Source organism: Anastrepha ludens, chromosome X, assembly GCF_028408465.1.
Source record: "Anastrepha ludens isolate Willacy chromosome X, idAnaLude1.1, whole genome shotgun sequence".
In the NCBI taxonomy this organism is placed as follows: Eukaryota; Metazoa; Arthropoda; class Insecta; order Diptera; family Tephritidae; genus Anastrepha; species Anastrepha ludens.
Genome location: NC_071503.1, coordinates 63,542,996 through 63,570,926, shown reverse-complemented (window position 1 = coordinate 63,570,926; position 27,931 = coordinate 63,542,996). Strand labels below are relative to the sequence as shown.

The 27,931-nt window shown below is 38.0% G+C and overlaps 1 pseudogene; it reads left to right on the top strand.

Annotated features, from left to right (window-relative positions):
* Positions 1 to 636: 636 nt before the first annotated feature.
* Positions 637 to 27,931, top strand: LOC128870143 (uncharacterized; annotated as a pseudogene).

Sequence of the window (27,931 nt, the reverse complement as noted above, 5' to 3'; positions counted from 1 at the left end):
GGAAAAAGAGCTGCTTTTGTTTAAACAATTTTGGTTAAATAACAAATAAATAAATTTTTTTTTTTTGATGCAGAACGAAAGTAAATATTTCAAAGTTAAACTTCAAGAAAGTTTCATTTTAATTCGTTGACTCGTTTCTGATTTATGGCCGTGAAAACAAAAAAATTATGTTTTTTTGCCACATTTTGACCGATTGCCACGCCCCCTTTATATATTTCTTCACATTATATAGATATAAACCTTCCTCTTCAATCAATCTATCTTTAAAAAAAAACCGCATCAAAATCCGTTGCGTAGTTTTAAAGATTTAAGCGTAAGGTGCGTTTCATAACTATAGGACACATAACATGAATATTTAATCTTTACTCCAAAAATATGTAGGTACTCTGTAAAAATAAATGAATATATGGAATAATACCGTTATTCTTCTTAGTATCAATAAACAACAACTTTTCATCGTGGTGTTTTTGTGTTTGTTTGTACCGTTACTTTGAGCACGAGTCAGAGCAATTCGTTACTACTTTTCCCGTTTCATAACTATAGAACGCATTAGGAATTGAAGCTTTAAAGTGCATACACGTGTTCGCTGAGTACTACTTTTAATTAAAATAGTTTTTAAAGACAATAAATGTCAATATGCCACGTGGTTCAAAACTTTCCGAATTCGAGAGAGGTAAAATTACTGCGTTGGATGAGGAGGGTTTCTGCGTCACAGAAATCGCGAAAAAATTAAGTCGCAGCCGTCACGTGGTGACAAATTTTTTATCAAATCCGGTAGAATATGACACAAAACGACGCGGAGGACCGAAACCGAAGCTTTCTGATCGGGACCGTCGCGTAATAATAAAAAATGCCAGTAATAAATCTACAAGTTGTTCGCAACTGGTGAATTTAACTTCAAAAAAGGTGTCAAAATCAACGATTTGGTGGGTGCTCCATCAAGCCCCAAACATATGCCGCCAAAAACTTAAGTTGGCACCGCATTTGACTGCTCGTCACAAAGCTGCTCGAATGGAATTCGCCAAACAACACATGGCCACGGACTGGTCTCAGGTACGTAATACCACACTCAAAAAATGGTAATTGTAAAAAAATTTCTATCACTTTAGATAATTTTTTCAGATGAGAAAAAATGGAATCTTGATGGCCCTGATGGCAACCGTGGCTATTGGAGAGATTTAAGAAAGGAGCCCCAAATTTTTTCTAAGAGAAATTTTGGTGGTGGATCGGCTATGGTTTGGGGAGCTTTTTCGATGGATTCGAAGTTGGAGCTGCAATTCGTTTCCTCCAAAATGAAAAGCCGGGACTACACAAACGTGCTCCAATGCAGTCTGCTGCCTTTTTTAAATGCAAACAGGCAGAAGTCATGGATTTTCCAGCAGGACAATGCTGCAATCCACACTAGTCGGGAAACCAAAGGGTGGTTTTCAGACAAAAACATCCCTCTTTTGGGCTGGCCAGCATGCTCTCCGGATCTCAATCCAATAGAGAATATTTGGGGCCTGCTAGCCAGGAAGGTTTATGCTGAAAATCAGCAGTATAATAAAGTTGACGATTTAAAAGCTGCCATTCTACGAGAATGGGATGCTTTAGATGGAAACCTCCTTAAAAATTTAATTAATTCTATGCCAAAAAGAATATTCAAATGTATTCAAACGAATGGAAACACAATTTAATAAACAAATAATTTTAAACCGTTTTTCTTTTGTTATTTTGTTATATGTCCTATAGTCATGAAACGAATAATATAGGGCCAAAACATTATACTCTTAATTTAAAGCAATATTACATTCACAAACGGGTCGGTCGGATAATAAAAGTATTATAGATGCAAGCTTAGAAGCGTTTGCTACGTTTTTATATTTTTATTTGTTTTTTACAAGTACGACCCATAATCATTTCACGCCGAAATCTATGAGGGTAAGCTATGTCCTATAGTTGTGAAACGTACCTTATAAGGGGACATAGGGACAGAAAAAGCGACTTTGTTTTATAATATGTAGTGATATCACAAGGAACATAAATCATTGCGCGAAATCGGTTATTTGATAGATAGGAGTTTTGCTACAGCTCAAATGATTGTGAATAAATATAAAAGTGCGGGAAGCACCACTTATAAAGAGCGTTGTGGGCGTCCGCCGCTCTTAAGTCCCAGAGAAAAAAGCTTAGTCGTACGGAAAATCAGAACAAGCCCCAAAATAAGTGCCCCCAAATTGAAATCTGAAGTTGAAAATGAGACTGGAAAACAATTTAGCACCCAAACTATTCGCCGGGTTTTCCATAGTGCTGATTATCATGGGCGCAGTATTAGGAAAAAGCCCTTCGTGAGTAGTGTCAATCGGAGTAAATGGATTTCATTCGCCAAATATCATGAAAAATATGACCAAAAGTTTTGGAACCTAGTCATATTTTCTGATGAGTGTAAGTTCAGTTTCTGTGGATCTGATGGCCGTGAACAAGTTTGGAGAAAAGTTAGCTCGGAATTGGATCAAAACTATATGACCAGCACTGTGAGGCATGGAGGGGGCTCTGTGATGGTTTGGGGATGTATGGCTGCGAACGGGGTTGAAAACTTGGTATTTATCGAAAATATTATGGACCGATATGATTATTGAAATATTTTGAAAAATAATTTAAAAGAAAGCGCTACGAAATTGGGCCTTGAGGGAACGCTTAACTTCCAGCAGGATAAAGACCCCAAGCACACATCTGACATTTTACGAGAGTGGCTGTTATACAATGTGCGAAAACAGCTGAGAACACCGCCACAGTCCCCGGATACCAACCCAATCGAACATTTATAAAAAAAAATAAATAATTGGCGCGTACACTTCTGTTAGGTGTTTGGCCGAGCTCCTCCTCCTATTTGTGGTGTGCGTCTTGATGTTGTTCCACAAATGGAGGGACCTACAGTTTCAAGCCGACTCCGAACGGCAGATATTTTTATGAGGAGCTTTTTCATGGCAGAAATACACTCGGAGGTTTGCCATTGCCTGCCGAGGGGCGACCGCTATTAGAAAAATGTTTTTATTAATTTTGCCTTCACCGAGATTCGAACTAACGACCTCTCGGTGAATTCCGAATGGTAATCACGCACCAACCCATTCGGCTACGGCGACATTTATAGGAACATTTAAATCGGCAAATACGTAAACATCCGATTAGAAATAAGGAACAACTGAAAAACGTCCTTCAAGAGGAATGGAATAAAATATCACCAGCTGTAACTGAAAACTTGGTGAAATCAATGCCATCACGACTTAAAGCGATTGTAAAGTCTAATGGTTATCCTACCAAATACCAGGATTTGATTTTAATTATGTTTTTGATTTCACAAATTAATAATATGATGAACTGTATACTTACTTTTGAGACATGAATTTTTATAAAGTTTAATATAAAAAGCTATAATTTTGTTCCTTTATAAAATTTTGTCATTATTTGGATTAAATATGATTTTTGTATTTCATTAATGTAAATCAAACACAATTTTGTTATAACTTAGGTTGTTTAAAGGCATCGATTAAGGGAAAATTTAAAACGTATGCGGTGTATACTTCTATTACTAACTGTATAAGTATAAATACGACTGACTGTTGGCAGTCAGTCCAGTATTAGCATAGAGTTAAGAACTACCCTAAAACTAAATTCATAAAAAAAAATTTTTATATTTTTCCAAAGTCAAGCAAGTCCATAACTATCTTCCAAGTCCTTAACTGCCGATCCTGTCATCCTTGTCGCAGCAAGGACATACATATGTAAAAAAAAAGCCTAAGGAGGAGAAAATCTTTGGAGAAACGTAATAAATTCAATACACGAAGAAATTTGGACACCATTGACGTTATGGAACAAATCGACATGATTTAGCAGATGGCCTATTGCAAGTAATGCTTCAGAGTATCCAAGCAGAAAATGGAACATTAAGAACCCGGATAGATCAGATCCAAGTTAACCCAGCAATGATTCCACAAGCAGCTGAACTATTGGAACCAGTAAACATAACTTATGCCAATCCAACTTTATCAACCTGCAGGTTTTTAAAGCACCACCTGTATTGACGGCAACATTTCCAAATACCGCGTATGGAGGGAAGATGTCTTATGAATGGAATTAGTAATCATAGGAATTCCAACAGATACGTAGGAGCTCTATCAATTATAAAAACTAAAATACAAGGTGCAGCAGCTGACGTCTTGCCAAACCAAATCACAATATTCAATTTTGATGCAATCAGGAATTGGACTATACCTATGCTGATCAACGACCTTTATATTTGTTGCAGGACGAGATGAAGAGACTCACACAAGGTAAACACAATTTAAGTGAATTCCATAACAACGTGAATAGAGCCCTGACGCTAATCACGTCAAAAATATCTATGTCTGGTCATAGCCAAGAAGTAACCAATGTAATGACTGATGAGGCAAAACAAGAAGCGGTAAGACTGTTTAAGGATGGAATAAATAACTCATATATTCAATTCACCCTATACGGAAATCCTATAAGGGATTTAGAGCATGCATTTGCAGTAGCCCGTACCATAGAGCACGATGATGAACATCGTGACGAACAAGTTATGTCTAGGCTATGAACAACAGAACATTCATCCAACCAACAATAAACATTACTATGAGAAACAACATCACCAGAGACGTCCCATGTATCAGCAGATATACAACTATAACCAGCCGCCATCATAATTACCAAAACCAGAACCCATGGACACAACGTCTGGAAACACAACATTCAGGCAACCAACTCAGCATAAAAACAACTACTACGACGTGAATAGAAACAATAAAAATTGGAAAATACCACTAGGTAACAGTGGCCAGTTCACAAATCAATACCAACAACCAAAACTAATGCGGAACAACAACTTAACATCCGAAGAAGACAACTCCAGCATAATTGTAGAGACAGGTAGACAAAATCATTTACTAATTAAGTATTTAAAACTAATAAACGGGTTGCCCAGTATAGTAATGAATGATGGGAAAGTAAATTATAATGTTTTAGTAGATATACATAGGTGCAACCCATAACTATGGTAAGAAAACTTTAAAATTTAATATAACCAAAAAAGCATAACCATTACAAGTGATATCAATGCATGGTAATTCTATAATTAATACGAAACAAACTATTGAGTTTATGAATGAATATTTAGATTCTTTTGAGGATGGATTTGATTTGATACTAGGATGGGACGGAATAAAGAAATTGAACGCGGTTATAGATTTGAACAAGATGACATTGGAGGTGTTAAGAAAGTCGGAAATTAGTGACAAAATTGTGCAAATTACACTACAGGGATAGACCCTTTTAGAGCAGAAATCGATAGGTTAATGAAGGACAATAATGTCACAGGATCGTTACCCTTCACTACAAGGATTGAAGCTAGCATACGGACAAATGCAAAGGATCCTATATGGACCAAACAATATACAAGTAATATAAATTACGAAGAATTCGTAAATAATACAAAAATGCTACAGCCCATACAATTCACCCATGTTAACCGTACATAAGAAAGGTATAGATGAGAGCGGAAAACCCAAAAGACGTATGGCTATAGATTTTAGGAAATTGAACGAACATACGATCACAGACAGATACGAAATACCAGACATAAATATTACGCTGCAAAACGTAGGGAAAGCCAAATTTTTCGATACACTTGATTTGGGGCCAGCTTTCATCAAATTAAGATAAAAGAAAGTGACACAGAAAAGAGCGTTTTGTGTGAATGGAGGTAAATATGTATTCATTCGAATGCCTTTCGGATTGAAGAACGCCCCATCTATTTTCCAAAGATGTATGGATGACATCCTGCGTGATCATAGGTAAATTCGCATATGTTTATATTGACGATGTAATCATTTACTCCTCATCCTATGAAGAGCATATGAAACACACCTTAACTATTTTTAACGGATTAAATAATACCTCTTTAAAAGTGTCCAATGAAAAGTCAAAATTTTTCATGGAAGAGGTGGAATACTTCGGTCACATTGCAAAGCACAATAGAATTTCAACTGATCCGAATAAAATAAAAACGATTGAGAATTACCCAATACCAGAAATCCTCAAATTCCTTAGATGATTCGTAGGACTTACTGGATACTAAGAAAATTCGTAAAAAACTATGCAGTTCTAGATAAACCCTTAACTGTACATCTTCTTCTTCTTCTTTCATGGCGTTACCACGCGGGGTGCGTCAAAGCTTTCTTCAAAATGCTCCTCCAAAGCGGTCTATCTTGAGCTGTTGCTTCGTAGTTACGTATTCCCAGCTTCTTAAGATCGTGTTCCACTGCGTCTATCCAACGGTTCCTCGGTCTGCCTTTGGCCTTCACGCCCATTAGCTTTTCTGTCCAGGCTTTCTTCACGGTACAGTCAACAGACATACAGATCACATGACCCATCTTATGCGCTGGCCTTTAACAAAATGCACAGCTGTCTCGTTCTGAGTTAGATCGTTCAGTTCAGAGTTCAATCGGATTCTATAGGTACCTACCATCATCCATTCTTATTGGGCCAAAGATATTTCTTAAAATTTTTCTTTCCATGCGAGTAATCTGAGCACAATCATCAACCTTAAGAGTCCATACCTCACAACCATATGTTAGAATTGGTCGAATAAGAGTATTGTACATAGTGAACTTTGTAGCTTTAGACAAAAGTCGGGACTTGAACAAGTTAAGGTGGGCGTAACACGCTTTGTTGTCCTTACAGCTTAAAGGAGATAATTCTCATATCGGAAAAAATAAAAGTAAGAACACAAAAATTAGTTCAGAACAAACGGTCAAAGAAGCCATAAATAAACTGAGAAACTGCTTATACCAGCCAAATTATGAAAAAGCTTTTGAACTCACTAGAGACGCATCCAATATAGCCATTTGAGCCGTATTGAGTCAAAATAAAAATCCAATTTATTTTTTATCACGCACACTCAGTACCACAGAACAAAATTATATTTAGTACCAACGAGAAAGAGTTACTCGTTATTATATGGTCGCTACAAAAATTATGAAATTACATATACGGCATAGCCGACTTAACCATATATACCAGCCATCTATCGCTTACTTTCGCCATATCGGATAACAATCCGAATCATAAACTAAAGAGATGGAAAAATATTATCGAAGATTATGGAGCTAAAGTCGTGTATAAACCAGAAGCACAGAATGTTGTAGCTGACGCCTTGTCACGACAAATAATTAACACATCTTCTATAGGTACTGTACATTAATATGATAGTTCAAACAACGACATAATCCGAAAGCCGAAAAAAATTGCAGCAATACATACAACAGTTGATGGATTTATTTAGATACGGACAAATTATAAAAAACACGTTCACAGATATAAAATTCGTAAATACACCAAATAAACACGAAGGCATAACCCAACCAGATAGACAGTTAGAATTAGTTTAACAGACACACAAATAATGTAAAAGAGCTATGCATTAGACCAATATTATTGGCGGAACATAAAACAACAATGTCAAGTATACAACAAAAAGTGCACAGCTTGTCTTTACGGCAAATACGAACGGAATCCAACAAGAGAACCATTAAAAGAATCAGACGTACCAACACAACCAGGGGAATACATACATTTAAATATTTATTTTAATGAACACAAAACATATTTAGTAGCAGTAGATAAATTCTCAAAATACATAACTATCAGACAATTAGACTCAAAAACAGTAATGAAAAAAAAGTAGAAGAAAATCTTATTAGCAATTTTCCGAACTGTAAACGACTCATGACAGATAACGACAGTTGTTTGAATACACCAATGTTAAAACAAATGTGTATAAAATACAATATCAGCAAAATACAGACACCAATATATAGATCAAAGGCAAACGGTCAGATAGAACGAACGCACAATTCCATACCAGAATTGGCAAGAATAGTAAAAATAAAGAATTCAACATTAGCAACCGAGGAGCTATTTGTAGCTGTAAATGAATTGAACAACACAACCCATACCGTTACAGAAAAAAAACCAAGGGATATACATTTTAACCTAATAACATACAGCTAGGAAGACATAGTAAAAAAATTAAAAGACGCATTGCAGAAAACATTACAACGTCTAAACCAGGGAACTAGACACCGAACTTTCAAACAAGGAGACCAGATATTGGTGTTAAGGACTAACATCAGAAGTCGTTACAAAAAGTACGTAGTGAAGGAAGTTGGCGAGGACACGATTTTGACTAAGGAGGGAAAAGTTATTCACAAAGACAACGTAAAAAATTACACATGGAAATGTAACTTCTTTTTATATATATAGATATCACAAGGAACATAAATCATTGCGCGAAATCGGTTATTTGATAGATAGGAGTTTTGCTACAGCTCAAATGATTGTGAATAAATATAAAAGTGCGGGAAGCACCACTTATAAAGAGCGTTGTGGGCGTCCGCCGCTCTTAAGTCCCAGAGAAAAAAGCTTAGTCGTACGGAAAATCAGGACAAGCCCCAAAATAAGTGCCCCCAAATTGAAATCTGAAGTTGAAAATGAGACTGGAAAACAATTTAGCACCCAAACTATTCGCCGGGTTTTCCATAGTGCTGATTATCATGGGCGCAGTGTTAGGAAAAAGCCCTTCGTGAGTAATGTCAATCGGAGTAAATGGATTTCATTCGCCAGAGATCATGAAAAATATGACCAAAAGTTTTGGAACTTAGTCATATTTGCTGATGAGTGTAAGTTCAGTATCTGTGGATCTGATGGCCGTGAACAAGTTTGGAGAAAAGTTAGCGCGGAATTGGATCAAAACTATATGACCAGCACTGTGAGGCATGGAGGGGGCTCTGTGGTGGTTTGGGGATGTATGGCTGCGAACGGGGTTGAAAACTTGGTATTTATCGAAAATATTATAGACCGATATGATTATTAAAATATTTTGAAAAATAATTTAAAAGAAAGCGCTACGAAATTGGGCCTTGAGGGAACGTTTAACTTCCAGCAGGATAAAGACCCCAAGCACACATCTGACATTTTACGAGAGTGGCTGTTATACAATGTGCGAAAACAGCTGAAAACACCGCCACAGTCCCCGGATACCAACCCAATCGAACATTTATAGGAACATTTAAATCGGCAAATACGTAAACATCCGATTAGAAATAAGGAACAACTGAAAAACGTCCTTCAAGAGGAATGGAATAAAATATCACCAGCTGTAACTGAAAACTTGGTGAAATCAATGCCATCACGACTTAAAGCGATTGTAAAGTCTAATGGTTATCCTACCAAATACCAGGATTTGATTTAAATTATGTTTTTGATTTCACAAATTAATAATATGATGAACTGTATACTTACTTTTGAGACATGAATTTTTATAAAGTTTAATATAAAAAGCTATAATTTTGTTCCTTTATAAAATTTTGTCATTATTTGGATTAAATATGATTTTTGTATTTCATTCATGTAAATAAAACACAATTTTGTTATAACTTAGGTTGTTTAAAGGCAACGATTAGGGGAAAATTTAAAACGTATGCGGTGTATACTTCTATTACTAACTGTATAAGTATAAATACGACTGACTGTTGGCAGTCAGTCCAGTATTAGCATAGAGTTAAGAACTACCCTAAAATTAAATTCATAAAAATAAATTTTTATATTTTTCCAAAGTCAAGCAAGTCCTTAACTATCTTCCAAGTCCTTAACTGGCGATCCTGTCATCCTTGTCGCAGCAAGGACATACATATGTAAAAAAAAAGCCTAAGGAGGAGAAGAGAAAATCTTTGAACAAACGTAATAAATTCAATACACGAAGAAATTTGGACACCATTGACGTTATGGAACAAATCGACATGATTTAGCAGATGGCCTATTGCAAGTAATGCTTCAGAGTATCCAAGCAGAAAATGGAACATTAAGAACCCGGATAGATCAGATCCAAGTTAACCCAGCAATGATTCCACAAGCAGCAGAACTATTGGAACCAGTAAACATAACTTATGCCAATCCAACTTTATCAACCTGCAGGTTTTTAAAGCACTACCTGTATTGACGGCAACATTTCCAAATACCGCGTATGGAGGGAAGATGTTTTATGAATGGAATTAGTAATCATAGGAATTCCAACAGATACGTAGGAGCTCTATCAATTATAAAAACTAAAATACAAGGTGCAGCAGCTGACGTCTTGCCAAACCAAATCACAATATTCAATTTTGATGCAATCAGGAATTGGACTATACCTATGCTGATCAACGACCTTTATATTTGTTGCAGGACGAGATGAAGATACTCACACAAGGTAAACACAATTTAAGTGAATTCCATAACAACGTGAATAGAGCCCTGACGCTAATCACGTCAAAAATATCTATGTCTGGTCATAGCCAAGAAGTAACCAATGTAATGACTGATGAGGCAAAACAAGAAGCGGTAAGACTGTTTAAGGATGGAATAAATAACTCATATATTCAATTCACCCTATACGGAAATCCTATAAGGGATTTAGAGCATGCATTTGCAGTAGCCCGTACCATAGAGCACGATGACGAACATCGTGACGAACAAGTTATGTCTAGGCTATGAACAACAGAACATTCATCCAACCAACAATAAACATTACTATGAGAAACAACATCACCAGAGACGTCCCATGTATCAGCAGATATACAACTATAACCAGCCGCCATCATAATTACCAAAGCCAGAACCCATGGACACAACGTCTGGAAACACAACATTCAGGCAACCAACTCAGCATAAAAACAACTACTACGACGTGAATAGAAACAATAAACATTGGAAAATACCACTAGGTAACAGTGGCCAGTTCACAAATCAATACAAACAACCAAAACTAATGCGGAACAACAACTTAACATCCGAAGAAGACAACTCTAGCATAATTGTAGAGACAGGTAGACAAAATCATTTACTAATTAAGTATTTAAAACTAATAAACGGGTTGCCCAGTATAGTAATGAATGATGGGAAAGTAAATTATAATGTTTTAGTAGATATACATAGGTGCAACCCATAACTATGGTAAGAAAACTTTAAAATTTAATATAACCAAAAAAGCATAACCATTACAAGTGATATCAATACATGGTAATTCTATAATTAATACGAAACAAACTATTGAGTTTATGAATGAATATTTAGATTCTTTTGAGGATAGATTTGATTTGATACTAGGATGGGACGGAATAAAGAAATTGAACGCGGTTATAGATTTGAACAAGATGACATTGGAGGTGTTAAGAAAGTCGGAAATTAGTGACAAAATTGTGCAAATTACACTACAGGGATAGACCCTTTTAGAGCAGAAATCGATAGGTTAATGAAGGACAATAATGTCACAGGATCGTTACCCTTCACTACAAGGATTGAAGCTAGCATACGGACAAATGCAAAGGATCCTATATGGACCAAACAATATACAAGTAATATAAATTACGAAGAATTCGTAAATAATACAAAAATGCTACAGCCCATACAATTCACCCATGTTAACCGTACATAAGAAAGGTATAGATGAGAGCGGAAAACCCAAAAGACGTATGGCTATAGATTTTAGGAAATTGAACGGACATACGATCACAGACAGATACGAAATACCAGACATAAATATTACGCTGCAAAACATAGGGAAAGCCAAATTTTTCGATACACTTGATTTGGGGCCAGCTTTCATCAAATTAAGATAAAAGAAAGTGACAGAGAAAAGAGCGTTTTGTGTGAATGGAGGTAAATATGTATTCATTCGAATGCCTTTCGGATTGAAGAACGCCCCATCTATTTTCCAAAGATGTATGGATGACATCCTGCGTGATCATAGGTAAATTCGCATATGTTTATATTGACGATGTAATCATTTACTCCTCATCCTATGAAGAGCATATGAAACACACCTTAACTATTTTTAACGGATTAAATAATACCTCTTTAAAAGTGTCCAATGAAAAGTCAAAATTTTTCATGGAAGAGGTGGAATACTTCGGTCACATTGCAAAGCACAATAGAATTTCAACTGATCCGAATAAAATAAAAACGATTGAGAATTACCCAATACCAGAAATCCTCAAATTCCTTAGATGATTCGTAGGACTTACTGGATACTAAGAAAATTCGTAAAAAACTATGCAGTTCTAGATAAACCCTTAACTGTACATCTTCTTCTTCTTCTTTCATGGCGTTACCACGCGGGGTGCGTCAAAGCTTTCTTCAAAATGCTCCTCCAAAGCGGTCTATCTTGAGCTGTTGCTTCGTAGTTACGTATTCCCAGCTTCTTAAGATCGTGTTCCACTGCGTCTATCCAACGGTTCCTCGGTCTGCCTTTGGCCTTCACGCCCATTAGCTTTTCTGTCCAGGCTTTCTTCACGGTACAGTCAACAGACATACAGATCACATGACCCATCTTATGCGCTGGCCTTTAACAAAATGCACAGCTGTCTCGTTCTGAGTTAGATCGTTCAGTTCAGAGTTCAATCGGATTCTATAGGTACCTACCATCATCCATTCTTATTGGGCCAAAGATATTTCTTAAAATTTTTCTTTCCATGCGAGTAATCTGAGCACAATCATCAACCTTAAGAGTCCATACCTCACAACCATATGTTAGAATTGGTCGAATAAGAGTATTGTACATAGTGAACTTTGTAGCTTTAGACAAAAGTCGGGACTTGAACAAGTTAAGGTGGGCGTAACACGCTTTGTTGTCCTTACATCTTAAAGGAGATAATTCTCATATCGGAAAAAATAAAAGTAAGAACACAAAAATTAGTTCAGAACAAACGGTCAAAGAAGCCATAATTAAACTGAGAAACTGCTTATACCAGCCAAATTATGAAAAAGCTTTTGAACTCACTACAGACGCTTCCAATATAGCCATTTGAGCCGTATTGAGTCAAAATAAAAATCCAATTTATTTTTTATCACGCACACTCAGTACCACAGAACAAAATTATATTTAGTACCAACGAGAAAGAGTTACTCGTTATTATATGGTCGGTACAAAAATTATGAAATTACATATACGGCATAGTCGACTTAACCATATATACCAGCCATCTATCGCTTACTTTCGCCATATCGGATAACAATCCGAATCATAAACTAAAGAGATGGAAAAATATTATCGAAGATTATGGAGCTAAAGTCGTGTATAAACCAGAAGCACAGAATGTTGTAGCTGACGCCTTGTCACGACAAATAATTAACACATCTTCTATAGGTACTGTACATTAATATGATAGTTCAAACAACGACATAATCCGAAAGCCGAAAAAAATTGCAGCAATACATACAACAGTTGATGGATTTATTTAGATACGGACAAATTATAAAAAACACGTTCACAGATATAAAATTCGTAAATACACCAAATAAACACGAAGGCATAACCCAACCAGATAGACAGTTAGAATTAGTTTAACAGACACACAAATAATGTAAAAGAGCTATGCATTAGACCAATATTATTGGCGGAACATAAAACAACAATGACAAGTATACAACAAAAAGTGCACAGCTTGTCTTTACGGCAAATACGAACGGAATCCAACAAGAGAACCATTAAAAGAATCAGACGTACCAACACAACCAGGGGAATACATACATTTAAATATTTATTTTAATGAACACAAAACATATTTAGTAGCAGTAGATAAATTCTCAAAATACATAACTATCAGACAATTAGACTCAAAAACAGTAATGAAAAAAAAGTAGAAGAAAATCTTATTAGCAATTTTCCGAACTGTAAACGACTCATGACAGATAACGACAGTTGTTTGAATACACCAATGTTAAAACAAATGTGTATAAAATACAATATCAGCAAAATACAGACACCAATATATAGATCAAAGGCAAACGGTCAGATAGAACGAACGCACAATTCCATACCAGAATTGGCAAGAATAGTAAAAATAAAGAATTCAACATTAGCAACCGAGGAGCTATTTGTAGCTGTAAAGGAATTGAACAACACAACCCATACCGTTACAGAAAAAAAACCAAGGGATATACATTTTAACCTAATAACATACAGCTAGGAAGACATAGTAAAAAAATTAAAAGACGCATTGCAGAAAACATTACAACGTCTAAACCAGGGAACTAGATACCGAACTTTCAAACAAGGAGACCAGATATTGGTGTTAAGGACTAACATCAGAAGTCGTTACAAAAAGTACGTAGTGAAGGAAGTTGGCGAGGACACGATTTTGACTAAGGAGGGAAAAGTTATTCACAAAGACAACGTAAAAAATTACACAGTTGCAGGAGACGACAAGGAATTACCTGATATTACTAGCCATGGTCATCATAATCGCAATTCAAGCAGAAGGAGAAACAAAAATAACAACCATAACAAACAGGAAATATATTCTAACTAGAACCGACGGTGCATATTTATTTGACGAATTCACATTTTTATTCTATGTAACTAATTGACAAAAAATTACCACATCATACGCACAAATATTTAATAAGAATTAAAAATCCTATCATTGCTATATACAAATATCCTATCATAAATATTCATTGTAAACTATTTAAATTCACGCCACTTAGAACTAAGCAGGTAAATATTTTCACCGATAAGGAAATTGCCCTTTGCAACAATATTTATACTAGAGTTAATAACTGTAAAATTTAATAAGGCAAGAACAAGGAACTAACATTAATTCGGTATAAATCGGGACGATTTAATTTAAGAGTTAAGGAATGATTTCATTCACAAATAATAAATAAAAATAGTTAAGTAAATTCTAACTATAATCATGCAGGGCTGAACAAATCCAAACATATTTAAAGAATACCAAAAGATAAACAGATGTATTTTAAGAATAACAAAAGAAAACATGTTTTAAGAAAAACAAAAGATAACGATATGTATTTTAAGAATAACAAGAGATAAACATATTTTAAGAAAAACAAAAGATAAATATACCTATGTATTTTAGGAAAAACAAAAGTTCAACATATGTAATTATTTTAAGAACAACAAAAGAATAATAAGAGATAAACTTGTTTTTCCTAAACAGCAAACAAAGAAACTTATATACAAGTCGTGTACCTAAATCAGTAAGATGAGGTATAAGTACAATATAAATACGACTGTCAAATATAATATGTTGGCAGCCAGTCCAGTATTAACATAGTGTTACCCTAAAATTAATTTCAAAAAATAAATTTTTATATTTTTCCAAAGTCAAGCAAGTCCTTAACTATCTTCCAAGTCTTTAACTACCTTCGATGCCCTTTACGTGCGCGTTCCCGGCAACTGGAATGACCGAAGAAAATCCAGATGTTTATTCCATCTACCAATTTTGCTTGTGTCTCCCCGCCTAAACGGACACTTTAAAGAATTTTTTGACTGCAAATTTTTTGCATCTAATTCGTCAAACAGATCATTAATTTTTTTTTACCAACATCTTTGTGGGCTTATCGCATTTTATCAGGTAATCGTCACTGCCTAATAAATTTTGGGGCAAGGCCATGTCGATACCAGTTGCTACCGAATTGCTCAGGACCTGAGTCGTGCGAGTTACATATGTAAAACCAAGCATTACATATATAAAACCAAGCATAGATGAATTCATTGCAAGTATAACTAAAGACAAAATGTAATATTAAACCAACTTCCGTTTTGTTTGCAAAAATTATTATTAAATTCACAAATCAAAATTATTTTTCGGTCGCAATTCCAGGAATTGCAACCGTTCCAAAATTAACTAACTTTACTGTCCACTACAATAAATATTGTAGTATCAGCATTTCCGTTCCCACACTAAAATGTAATACTAATAAGTATTTTTTCATAAGCCAATGTAATTTAGCAAGTAAGAAAAACAGAATATATCGAGTAAGCAAATATGTAAGCTTTGATTAAACTTGAAGTAAAAGCATAAAGTCAGTCTTGTTCCTCCCTTTCAACGGAGTAGTTTGTCGAATTGAATTAAATAAATAAATTTTAATAATCAAAAACAGAATTAGTTTTTTTTTACGCAACTTAACGGCAAAACACGTAAATTGCGTGAAACACTAATTTTTTCCAAAAAACTGGGATATATCCGTTAGTTTCGGAAAAATTTTCAAATGGGGATTCATTTGATCTATATAAAACAATTTTTTTATCACTTTGAAGCTTGCAACTCCATCTGATGTTAAAATGTCATATTTCATTAAGGTATTTCGGACGGGCTTTATCAAGTGGGAATAATCGAACATGCAAAAAATCTTTGTGTCTTCGTGCAGGAAAAAGGGGAACTTCTCAGAAATTCCTAAAGTGTTAAAGATACTAGTGTTGGAGGGCCCTTGATCGTAAACTGTACCTTTCAAATTTAACCCCATTTTTTTAATTGTCCGATATTTTCTCCAAAATGGTCAATAATGTCTCCGTATGTATACCACCCCTGGAGATATAATACGAAAACACGTATTTCCATTTAGAGCACAATCCCTTAACCATAAGAAATAAACATTTATTGTCAATTTTATTTTCCCGTTGACCTTCCCCATGGTTTATGAACCCATTGATAACATCTTTAGCTTTATTATAGCTCCAGTCTGATTTGATGATGATTTCGTAGTTGAAACAATTGTTTCTAAATTATTTAATCCATTGGCATCGAACCCCGTGGCCAACGCGAAAGAGATGACTTATGGGGCAAAGCAAAACCTTGATCGTCACGCATAAACATATATGCTTTGGAGGACATATATTTAACGTTATGAGCCAATGCCTTTTCCTCCTCGCTATAACGATTTTTTTGGCCACTGACAATCATTCTTGCCAAAGTTATAGCATCACTGCTTGAAATTTCTTCCGCAAGTACTGCACGACTACACAAATATTTATATTTTTGCTGCAGATTCTCATTTTCTCCTTCTAGTTCAATTCTTTTCTTTAATTTAATTTCGTTGCTCCGATAAAAACGAGCAGCCTGAGCAAATAGTTCGCGACTGCTAATGATTTCTAAGTCCTCACAGATGTGTTTCCAAGGGGAATATTTTCCGAACTCTTCTAATGTAAGACCGTCTTCTACTCCTACTGTACGATGTACATCTACTTTGGTAACGGGCGGGCAAACCCAATCAGAGCCAGTACTAGGTGAGCGACTTCTACAAACTGCCTCTACTCTTAAAGATGGAACAGCCCCATCTAAAACATTAAATCGACTTACTTGCTCTGGACTAAAGAGGCGCTTACAAACATAGAGCCTAGCAGTATCTGTATCCTACCACGCAAAAGCGTCGTTGCTTCTTTGGCATTGTACAGCTGTCCGTAGGGCCATCGTCATGCCCTATTAAAAAAAAAAATTTATAACATAATAATTTATAAACATATAATAATTTGTAAACATATCATAATTCATAACCATATAATTCCCAATTCAAAAATTATGTTCAAATAATCTTTATACTCCACTTATGCTAATTGAAAAAAAAAATAATAATAATAATTTCGCGATTTATTTTCTGAATTATGTTTTGTAGTCAGTAGAAGTACACAATTTTTTATATGGCTTACTTTTACATACTTTTATATATAAAAAAAATGGAAGTGAAAGTGGGAATATTATACATGAATATAAATACATGAAATTTCAAAAAGCCATAATATTATCAAAAAATATTAAATTAAGTTTAGAGAGAAAATCTTTCGAACAATTGATACCACGAGTAATTTTGACCGGTCGGTAATTTTATTACACTTGGTTATTCCTATTTATATTTATTTATACATATACATATTTATATATTCACATACATATATCAAATAAATGTGCACAATATATGCACATACATATGTATATGAAATATCATTTACATTCAAAAATTAATTTAAATTTATTAACTTGCTCCACTTTCCTCCCTCAAAACTCTAATGTTACAAGTTAGCAAGCCATCAAACCTACCCCCCCTAATATTGTATCAAATGTATGCAATACATATGTAGATATGTGTTTAATATTCTTGTAGGCTCGCTTTAGCGAAATATAAAAACACACATACCTACTTATTATTGCGTAAAAACTTACCTAAACGAAGCGTGGGGATGGCACCCTTTTTTAAATATAAATCGATTTTTTTTATTTATATAAGAATTCTTTTTTTAAATGCTCATAACTTAGTCAAAAATGAACCGATTTTAATGATTCTGGGTTCAAAATGATCGTCATTACTTGCACGAGCGATTTCATGTAGAAACAAAGCAAAAAAGTAGTTGAACATTTTTTATTTTGCAAAAAAAAAAGAAAATTCGAAATTTTTTCGAAATTCAATATTTCAAAAAGTGTCTTTTTTTTACTTTTTCCAAATCAAGAGAACACCTCAAACTTCAAATGAGCTGAATGCCCAGTAGCTAAAATGAGTTGTTTTTGAGTAATGAATTTTTGAGTAAAAAACCTGTTTCGCACTTTTTGTTTTTTGCAAAATAAAAAATCTTCAACTACTTTTTTGCAATTGTTTCTACATAAAGTCGCTGGTGCAAGTAACGATTGACGATCATTTTGAACCCGGAATAATTCAAATCGGTTTATTTTTGACTAAGTTATGAGCATTTAAAAAAAAAAAATTCTTATATAATTAAAAAAAATCGATTTTGAGCCGAAAAACAAAATTGCCGATAAATCTTGAAAAAATATGTTTTCGGGCGAACAAAAAAATACGTGTCTCATTATTTTGACCAGAGAGCAACATATTTGAGTTACATCGAAATCGAAGAACATGACCCGAATAGCCCGGTTGAATTGAAATGGAAAGCAGCACCTGTATGTCCTATAATTCGTATGCATGTTTACATATTAGATTTGTTCTTTTTAGTTTTTTACATATATTAGTATACATACATATGTATATTAGGTATATGGTAAATATTACCATAAATTCGTTTCGATCATATATAATAATAAATTAATAATAAAAATCTTAAAATAACTGGTAATATAATATTAACAAATTGTCGTCACTAATTATAAATTCGGTAAGGATGATGATGATACATTGGTTTTATTTTAAATTCGTCAAGCATATCAAATTAATAATCCTCATAGAGAAAATGATTCAGGCACACCGGAAGATGGCAAATGCAAATACGTATATCAATTTGTATGTATTTATATGCACATATATATATGATGTGTGTATGCATGTGCACTTGCTACAGCAAGAAATATGACGATTCCCTAAAACATCTCAAGAAATCCAGCGCACATTCATAGGCACAGCATTGTATGCACAGTTACCTTCAAATATGTACAGTAACCTTAAAATACTCTGATTTCAGAGTAAGTTTCTAACCTTGCAGATATATGCATATGTTTTTTTGCACTTTTTATCAATTGAAGAACTACATACGTAAAGTAATATACTAATTAACTATTTGCCTACTAACAGTTAATATAAAATAATTGTTTCTAAATTTTCTCCTAGAAATGTCCGACACAGAAATTTTTTATAAGCTACTTTTATTGTTTTCTGCAAGTAACTGTATGCTCATGCGCGCACTTGACGCACAACAGCTGCGGTTGTCGAGCATTAAGAAGATATATTCCCATATTGACTATTTTCGAATGCTCGAGAAAATTGGCATATGGGCGGCTCGTTTTATGAATGAAAGTACTTTGCTCGTAGAAATATATATGAGCTCGAATTTATCAATGAGTTTTTTGATGATGAGTTTTTGTTGTACTGTACAATAGTTGAAATTGTTCAGTGACGCCGCGACTATTTTAGATTGTTTTTATGTATTATTGTATTTAGAATCATGGCCGCTACGGCTGCGCCTACGAATGCATTTTGTTCTTGTAGTTGCTAGGCATAGAATTTTAGCTTTGAACGCCATACGCATTTAGAGGAATAAAGTGAGTGCCCTGTGTGCGGTTGTATGTACATGCATATTTATATATTAATAAGCATTGTTTTGCTGGAAGTTCAGAATACAAATATGATATGTACGTACATAGTCTAGGGCACGAAGTATGCATACGCACATACAAATATGTACATACATATGCAAAATAGAGCTATTTTAGCATACATACATATGTTAGGCATGCATCGTGAGATGCGACCTATGTATCTCATGATTCCTGGAGTACAATGCACATATGTATGTAACACATAACTAACATAATGTATGTACTTAACAGGTGGCGCTAAAGTAATCCTCCTATCAGAAAATGCTATAAATTTTGCGATTGGCCCCTAATGTCAGTTCTGTTTTGACATTTGTGTAGTAAACACATGCGAAATACACGTTATTAAACAATGTTACGCTACACGGCTCCAGAACGCGGAATATTGCTGACTATTTATTTGACCAATAATCGGTCGGTGACTTTGGCACAACGTGAATTTCGTCGCAGATTTCCTCGCCGTCCAACGCCTACTGGTGAAACACTGCGACGTTTAGCCGCTCGCCTCGAAGAGACTGGCACAACACGAGATGCTGCCAGGCATGGCAGACCCCGGAGTAGCCGTTCTGCAGAGAATATTGCTGCTGTAGCCGAGGATGTCATGGAAGCGCCGTCGACATCGACCAGACGACGTGCCACGCAAATGGGTATCAGTCGACGGTCTTCACAGCGAATTTTGGTACAAGATTTGAACATGTTTTCGTACATTTTTTTTTTAATTACAGCCAAAAAACATCGCAAGGTTACTTTTGCGCCACCTTGTATATATTGATATACATACATACCTATATATCAATATACCAAAATACTTGTATGCTCTATGAATTCTCGTCTAAATTAATTTCAACTCAAAAAATTATTAAAAATGTTCATGAAGTTTGTATAAAGTTTTAAATTTACTAAACCACACACACTAAAATGTGAGGTCGTTTTATAATGTATTTTGTTTAACCTCTTCTTTTTAAATTAAATCAGCAAGTATTAAAATTAATTTGTTGATTTTAAATGTTGGCGCATTTAAGTTTGAAAATAATTACAAATTGAATAAAGTTTCGTTTATCAAGGGAACATAGAAATGCACTAGGAAATTCCTTGCATAATGCTGTCGGCTATTCGTCAATTTGATTTCCTACCAATTTACTAAAGAGAGAATTTGCTACAATCAGCTCATTTTGGTTTCTCACTTTCCCCTACTTTACTTTTACTTAATTTATTCATATGTAGGTCAAATAAAACTGGAATAAATTATTTTGAGTAGATTGATTTTGAATTAGTAAATAGGAATTTAATCACTATATGAACCATCGCACACGGTCTTCAAACCTCAGCGATGCCCAACAAACAAAGGAATTTATGAATTAACGAAACAAAATTTAAAACAGAACACGAAGGGAATGAAATTGTGGACACTTTAGCGAAAGAGGGTGCAAACGCTCCCTTAATAGGTCCTGAACATTTCTGCGGGATAAAAAATAGCTTCTAAATTGCCTTTTTACGTGAACGGGAATAACGAGGCTTCATCGAGTCCTGGAGACCTCAAATTGGCATCCGGCAATCAAACAGACTCATTCCCATGGCAGCCGGTTCCACTTTAATGACTCGGGTTTTTCCCGATCAAGGGCTGCCGCCCCAGTAAACTATCCCTGTCTAGTGAACCGTATATCACCGCATATCACCTCTTACGTCACAGGAGCAACTCCTCGCAGCAATCTTGCTCTAAATACTTCTCCTTAGGGCTGGTATTGAATCCAACCCTGGGCCAGAGGTATCCTATTGAGGCGTATGCCATAAAAGGCTCCAATAGTGCAATGGGTTACAATAAGTGGAACGGCTGGAGACACCTTAAGACCTGTTCAGGCCTTAAGTCAAATAGGGAGTAGTCCACACGGTATGTGGCCACGTGTTGCTCCCTCCAGCAGGCGTTCAATGCCTCAACGGCTATTACCCCCTTATAGGCCGGCACCTCCATCCGCAACCACAAACCATACCTCGACTGTAAGGAGTCTATCGGAGCAACACAACTTCCCCAACACAGCCCATACACTTATCTCCTGCTCTAACCCCAGTGCGGTGACAAACCAGCAGCTCTTGGTTCCCCTCACAGTATGTTCGGTGTGTCAGACCAGAGTACATCGGAACCAGGTCAAATGCAATTTTTGCAATGGCTGGTGCCACTTCCGGAGATGTTCCGGCCTGCGAACTACACGTGAGTGGGCAACTGAGTACGTTGATAGACAGTAGATAGACGATTCGACATTCAGCACTGTGAACGACGACGCCCCTACCAGAGTAGTGGGCAATTGCAGCAGCTCGCCTGACATAACAATAGCTAGCGCTGGTCTGATAAATAGCATAACCTGGCAACCCATTACCGTCTCGATTGAGAGACCTGCCGACTTTGTTCCCGCGAACCACCGATCCCATATTAATTGTAACAAAGCTAATTGGGCCGGCTTCGCGGAGTTCACCGAAGACACCTTCGCCGCTCTTGCCATCCCCACTGATGTGCGCGCAGGCGAACGCACATTCTGCAAGGTGCTCACAGCTGCTGCGCCTTGCTTCATCTCCGCTTGAAGGCTCAAGAACATACGTCTTAACTTCCCAGCTGAAGCAACTGGTTTAGCAAACGAGTGTGACCATCTACGCCTGGTCGATCCCGGGGATCCCCGCATAAGGAATCTCAATTTGGAAATCCGGCAACTGGTAGATCAACACAAGCAGACCAAATGAGTTGAGCACCTGAAGACCTGCAATTTCACTACTGGTGTGAGTAAGCTCTGGTCCATGGTAAGGTCCCTGTCGAACCCGACGAAGCACAACGACAAGGTCGCCATCACCTTTAATGGTTGCACTTCGTCGAACCCGAAGAGATGTGCGAGCTATTTTAGCCGACTTCTCACACTGAATCCTCCAGCCAACAGAATAAAGCGTCGTGCCACCAGACGGTTGCACAAACTGACGAACGATAGCGCGCCACTTACTTCCTCCAGTGATGAGGTTTAGGTAGCCATCAACAAATCAAAATCATCTAAAACCATTGGCCCTGACGGATTGAACACACTGATGCTGAGCACCTGGGACCTCTGGAAGTAGGATTTCTGGCAAGGGTCTTCAATCTATCCTTGGCCACTCTCATCATCCCTGACAAGTGGGATCCTGGGAAACCCACCAACCAAGAGGAACCTTAACTCCCGATAACTCTCCTTTCCCCATTAGTGAAGACACTTGAAGCCCTCCTACTTCCACTCTTTACGAAACATCTGGCCCCAGCCCAACATCAGCATGGTTTCCGTCGAGTGCATAGCACCACCACGGCACTCACCGACATAAACGCCCAGATAAACCGCGGGCTTAACCAAAACCGCCCCTGGGAGAGGGCTGTCCTAGTAGCTTTGGACTTGAAGAAGGCTTTCGATACTCTATGTCATTCCACGCTACTAGATTATATTTATCAGTCGATACTCCCGCATGTGCTGCAGAGGTGGTCCGCCAACTATCTGAGCGGCCGTCACCCGTCAGTGATTTTTCGAGACCAAACATAAAAACAGAGGAAGGTCAAGCAAAGTGTTCCGCAGGGTAGTGTCCTTTCACTCTTGCTGCTCAACTTCAATATCTCGAAACTCCCCCAACCACCAGAGGGAGTCTCCCTGGTCTCATACGCTGACGACTGCACGATAATGGCATAGAGCAATGATATCGATATCCTGTGCTCCAAATTGAACAACTACCGACCTTTCTTGCTTTTTCATTTCGAGGAATCTTCAACTGTCCCCCACTAAGTCCAGGGCGATCCTCTTTACCACCTGGACAAAGGAGGTCAAACTGCCTCTAAAGGTAAAAGTCGACGACACACCAATTCCGATTGTAAACAATCCCAAAATTTTGGGTGTAACATTCGACAGTTTGCTCACCTTCTCTGCGCGCAACGCCGCAATCGAAACTAAAGTCCAAAACCGCAACAAGGTTCTCAAATCGCTTGCCGGCAGCACTTGGGGCAAAGACAAAGAGTTGTTGCTATCGACATTTAAGGCAATTGGCCGGCTAGTTCTAAATGTTGCCCCTGCCTGGTCGCCTCGAACTAGTGATACGCAGTGGATAAAATTCCATACATGCCAAACACTGCCATTCGGACAGCGACGGGTTGCCTTCACAATGAGGCACAAATGCTCCCTGTAATGGAGCACAACAAACTGCTCAGCAAGCAGTTTCTGCTAGGGTGTTACCGCAGGTTTCACCTTTGCAGACGCCTGCTTGAGCCAGAGGCGCTGCCCAGGCACGTCAGGAGATACCTATTAAACTACGCTGACTAGATCCAGGACAAAACTAACAGACATCTACTGGACCAGATAGTGTTTACACAGACATTAAACGACATTCACCGGGAGTCCTCAAGCTCCTGTCCCCCGAATGTCGTCATCGGAGTCCAACCACCACCTACAGCAGATGAAGAGCTCCGTCTTCCGTGAGATCCGCGTAGCGTTGGCAACATTCTCTTCCAATTAATTGGCGCTATAACCGCTTATGCGATTTTGGCCGAGTTTAACAAAGCGCGAGTCGTTTCTTTCTCGTGCTAACCGGTGCCAGTTGGACACACCAAGTGAAGCCATGTCCTTCTCCACCTGATCTTTCCAACGCAGAGGAGGCCTTCCTCTTCCTTTGCTACCACCAGCTGGTACCGCATCGAATACTTTCAAAGCCGGAGCGTTTGTATCCATTCGGATGACATGACCCAGCCAGTGTAGCCGCTGGATTTTTAATCGCTGCGCTATGTCTAGGTTGTCGTAAAGCTCATACAGCTCATCGTTCCATCGCCTGCGATAATCGCCACTGCCAACGTGCAAAGGTCCAAAAATTTGCGCAGAATCTTTTTCTCAAACACTCCAAGCGTCCCTTCATCGGATGTTGTCATCGTCCAAGCTTCTGCGCCATACGTTAGGACGGGCATGATGAGAGTCTTGTAGAGTGTTAGTTTTGTTCGTCGAGAGAGGACTTTACTGCTCAGTTACCTACTTAGTCCAAAGTAGCACTTGTTGGCAAGAGAGATTCTACGTTGGATTTCCAGGCTGATATTGTTAGCGGTATTAATGCTGGTTCCTAAATAAACGAAGTATTTTACAACCCCGAAATTATAACTGTCTATAGTGACGTGGGCGCCGATACCCGAGTGCGCCGACTGTTTGTTTGAAGAGAGGAGGTAATTCGTTTTGTCCTCGTTCACCACCAAACCCATTCGCTTTGCCTCTTTACCCAGTTTGGAGAAGGCAGAACTAACAGCGCGGTTGTTAATCAGTATCAATATCATCGGCATACGCCCACAATTGTACGCTTTTATAAAATATTGCGCCTGAGCGATTTAGTTCTGCGGCTCGTACGATGCTCTCCAACATCAGGTTAAAGAAGTCACACGACAGCGAGTCACCCTGTCTGAAACCTCGTTTGGTATCAAACGGCTCGGAGAGGTCCATCCCAATTCAGGGGGCCCTGCTGGTGTTGAGCAACGTCATCTTGCATAGCCATACGAGCATTAGTTTTGTTTGGATACCAAACTCAGGCATCGCGGCTTACAAGTAACTCCTTTCCGTACTGTCGAATGCAGCCTTGAAGTCGGCGAAAGGATGGTGTGTGGATTCTCCTTTCATGCGTCTTTTCCAAGATTTGGTGTATTGTGAATATTTGGTCGATGGTAGATTTTCCAGGTCTGAGGCCACACTGATAAGGTCCAATCAGTTGGTTGACGGTGGGCTTCAGTCTTTCACCAATACGCTCGCTAGAACCTTATAGGCGATATTTAGATCACCCGTTTTATTGATTGGGCAGAGAACACTTAATTCCAAAACGGCAGGCATGCTTCCATCCGACCATAGTTTGAATAGGAGCTGATGCATGCACCGTACCAGTTCCCCGCTGCCATGTTTGAATAGCTCAGCCGGCAGTCCGTCGGCGCCCGCGGTTTTGTTGTTCTTTAGCCGCGTTATCGCTATTTTCACCTCGTCATGGTCGGGTAGCGGAACGTTAATTCCGTCGTCAACGATTGGGGTATCGGGATCCTCTCATTCTCTGTGACATGCGCAGCTATTACGGTTTAACAGGTTCGAGAAGTGTTCCCTCCATAATTAAAGATTGCTCTGGATGTCAGCTACCAATTCGCTATCTTTGTTCTTGCCCCGGTTTTAAAACCTTCTGTAAACCGCCGAACTTTCTGGTAGAATTTTCGGGCGTTGTTTCTATTGAAAAGCATCTCAAGCTCCTCGCACTCACGTACTTCGGTCTCTCGTTTCTTCTTTCGGATAATACGTCTCTCTTCTTTTTTTAGCTCTCTGTAGCGATCCCACATGGCTCGCGCCGATTTCTTCTTCGGCGGCGGTACGTAGGGAACGAGAAATGCTGCTCCATTGTTCATGCATGATGGTTTGTTGGGCAGTACTCTCTGAGAGCAAGAGTGAAAGTCGAGTGGCGAATCTTCTGGCTGTCTGTTGTGATTGCAGCTTTTCGATGTTGAACATTCTTTGCGTAGGTAGATGTACGTTTTTCGGCGTGCACGCAGTTTGGATGCAACAAGGTAATGATCGGAGTCGTTGTTGGGTCCTCGGATCGTACGTACATCTAAAACACTAGAAGCGTGTCTTCCATCTATCACATATGCATGATCGATCTGGTTTCGTGTTTTTCGATCAAGAGACAGCCAGGTAGCTTGGTGTATCTTCTTATGCAGGAATCTGATGCTGCAGACTACCATGTTTCGGGTCCCGGCGAAGTCGATCAGACTCTGTTCGTTACCGGATGTTTCGTTGTGCAGGCTGAATTTTCCGACTGTGGGACCAAAAATTCCCTCCTTGCCTACCCTGGCGTTGAAAACGCCAAGCACGATTTTTATGTCATAGCGGGGGCAGCGCTCATATGAACATTCCAAGCGTTCATAGAAGGAATCTGTGGTCGCATCGTCCTTCTCTTCCATCGGATCGTGGGCGCAAATTAGCGAGATGTTAAAAAATCGCGCTTTGATTCGGATTACTGCGAGACGCTCGTCCAACGGAGTGAACGACAGTACTTGGCGACGAAGTCCCTCTCCCACAACAAATCCAACACCGAATTTGCGCTTCTTTACATAGCAGCTGTAGTAGACGTCGCAAGGTCCTATAGTTTTCTTGCCTCTTCCCGTCCATCGCATCTGTTGAATGGCAGTGATGTCAGCCTTTACTCTCACGAAGGCATCAAGCGGCCGGGCAGAGGCGACTTTCCCATTAAGGGACCGGACATTCCAGGTGCATGCCCTAAAATCGTAATCCTTATTTCGTTTACAGGGGTCGTCATCAGTATAGGGAGGTCTCATCCGAGGCTTTTTTAATATTTTCATTGGGGGGGATTTTTAAGTGGCGGGTCCCAAACCCAGCGCACAACCAGCTATCCTGGAATGTTTCGCCTTCTCACGTTAGCTCACTCTCGAACGGGTGTTCGGAAGCTACCCAGAGGATACGTGGGCTAATCCCGGACATTGTGAGCTGCCTGAACCATATGCAGAAGAACCGTCCTGGTCCCTCCCAAGTGAATGGCGGTGAGTAACTTTCCCCACTTGCATGGACTTCTACATATGGAACCATCTATCCATTGGCAAAATTACGTTCTGGATATTGTGGCAGGTAAAACTTCTACTTATCCAGAATTAACCCCGACATACCAAACATATGTCCGACATGTGAAGGCACCCCGCCCGACACTAATCACCTTTTCACATGCCCTTTAAAACCTAGCCATCTAACACCCCTCTCCCACTTGACCCAACCTGTCGAAACATCTTGATCTTACCCTGGTCATCATCATTCAATTGACTTATTCTTATAGCACTGAATTTCCAATCATTGTCTGGTTGCAATTGCAATAATCTGATCTTAACTATTCCCACGAATCTCTCGACTTGGGAGCAATGCGTACACTCTATAACACAAGGTCGCCGAGATAGCGCATCAGCATTTCCATCCTTTAAGCTGCGCGATCTCAAGTCGTAA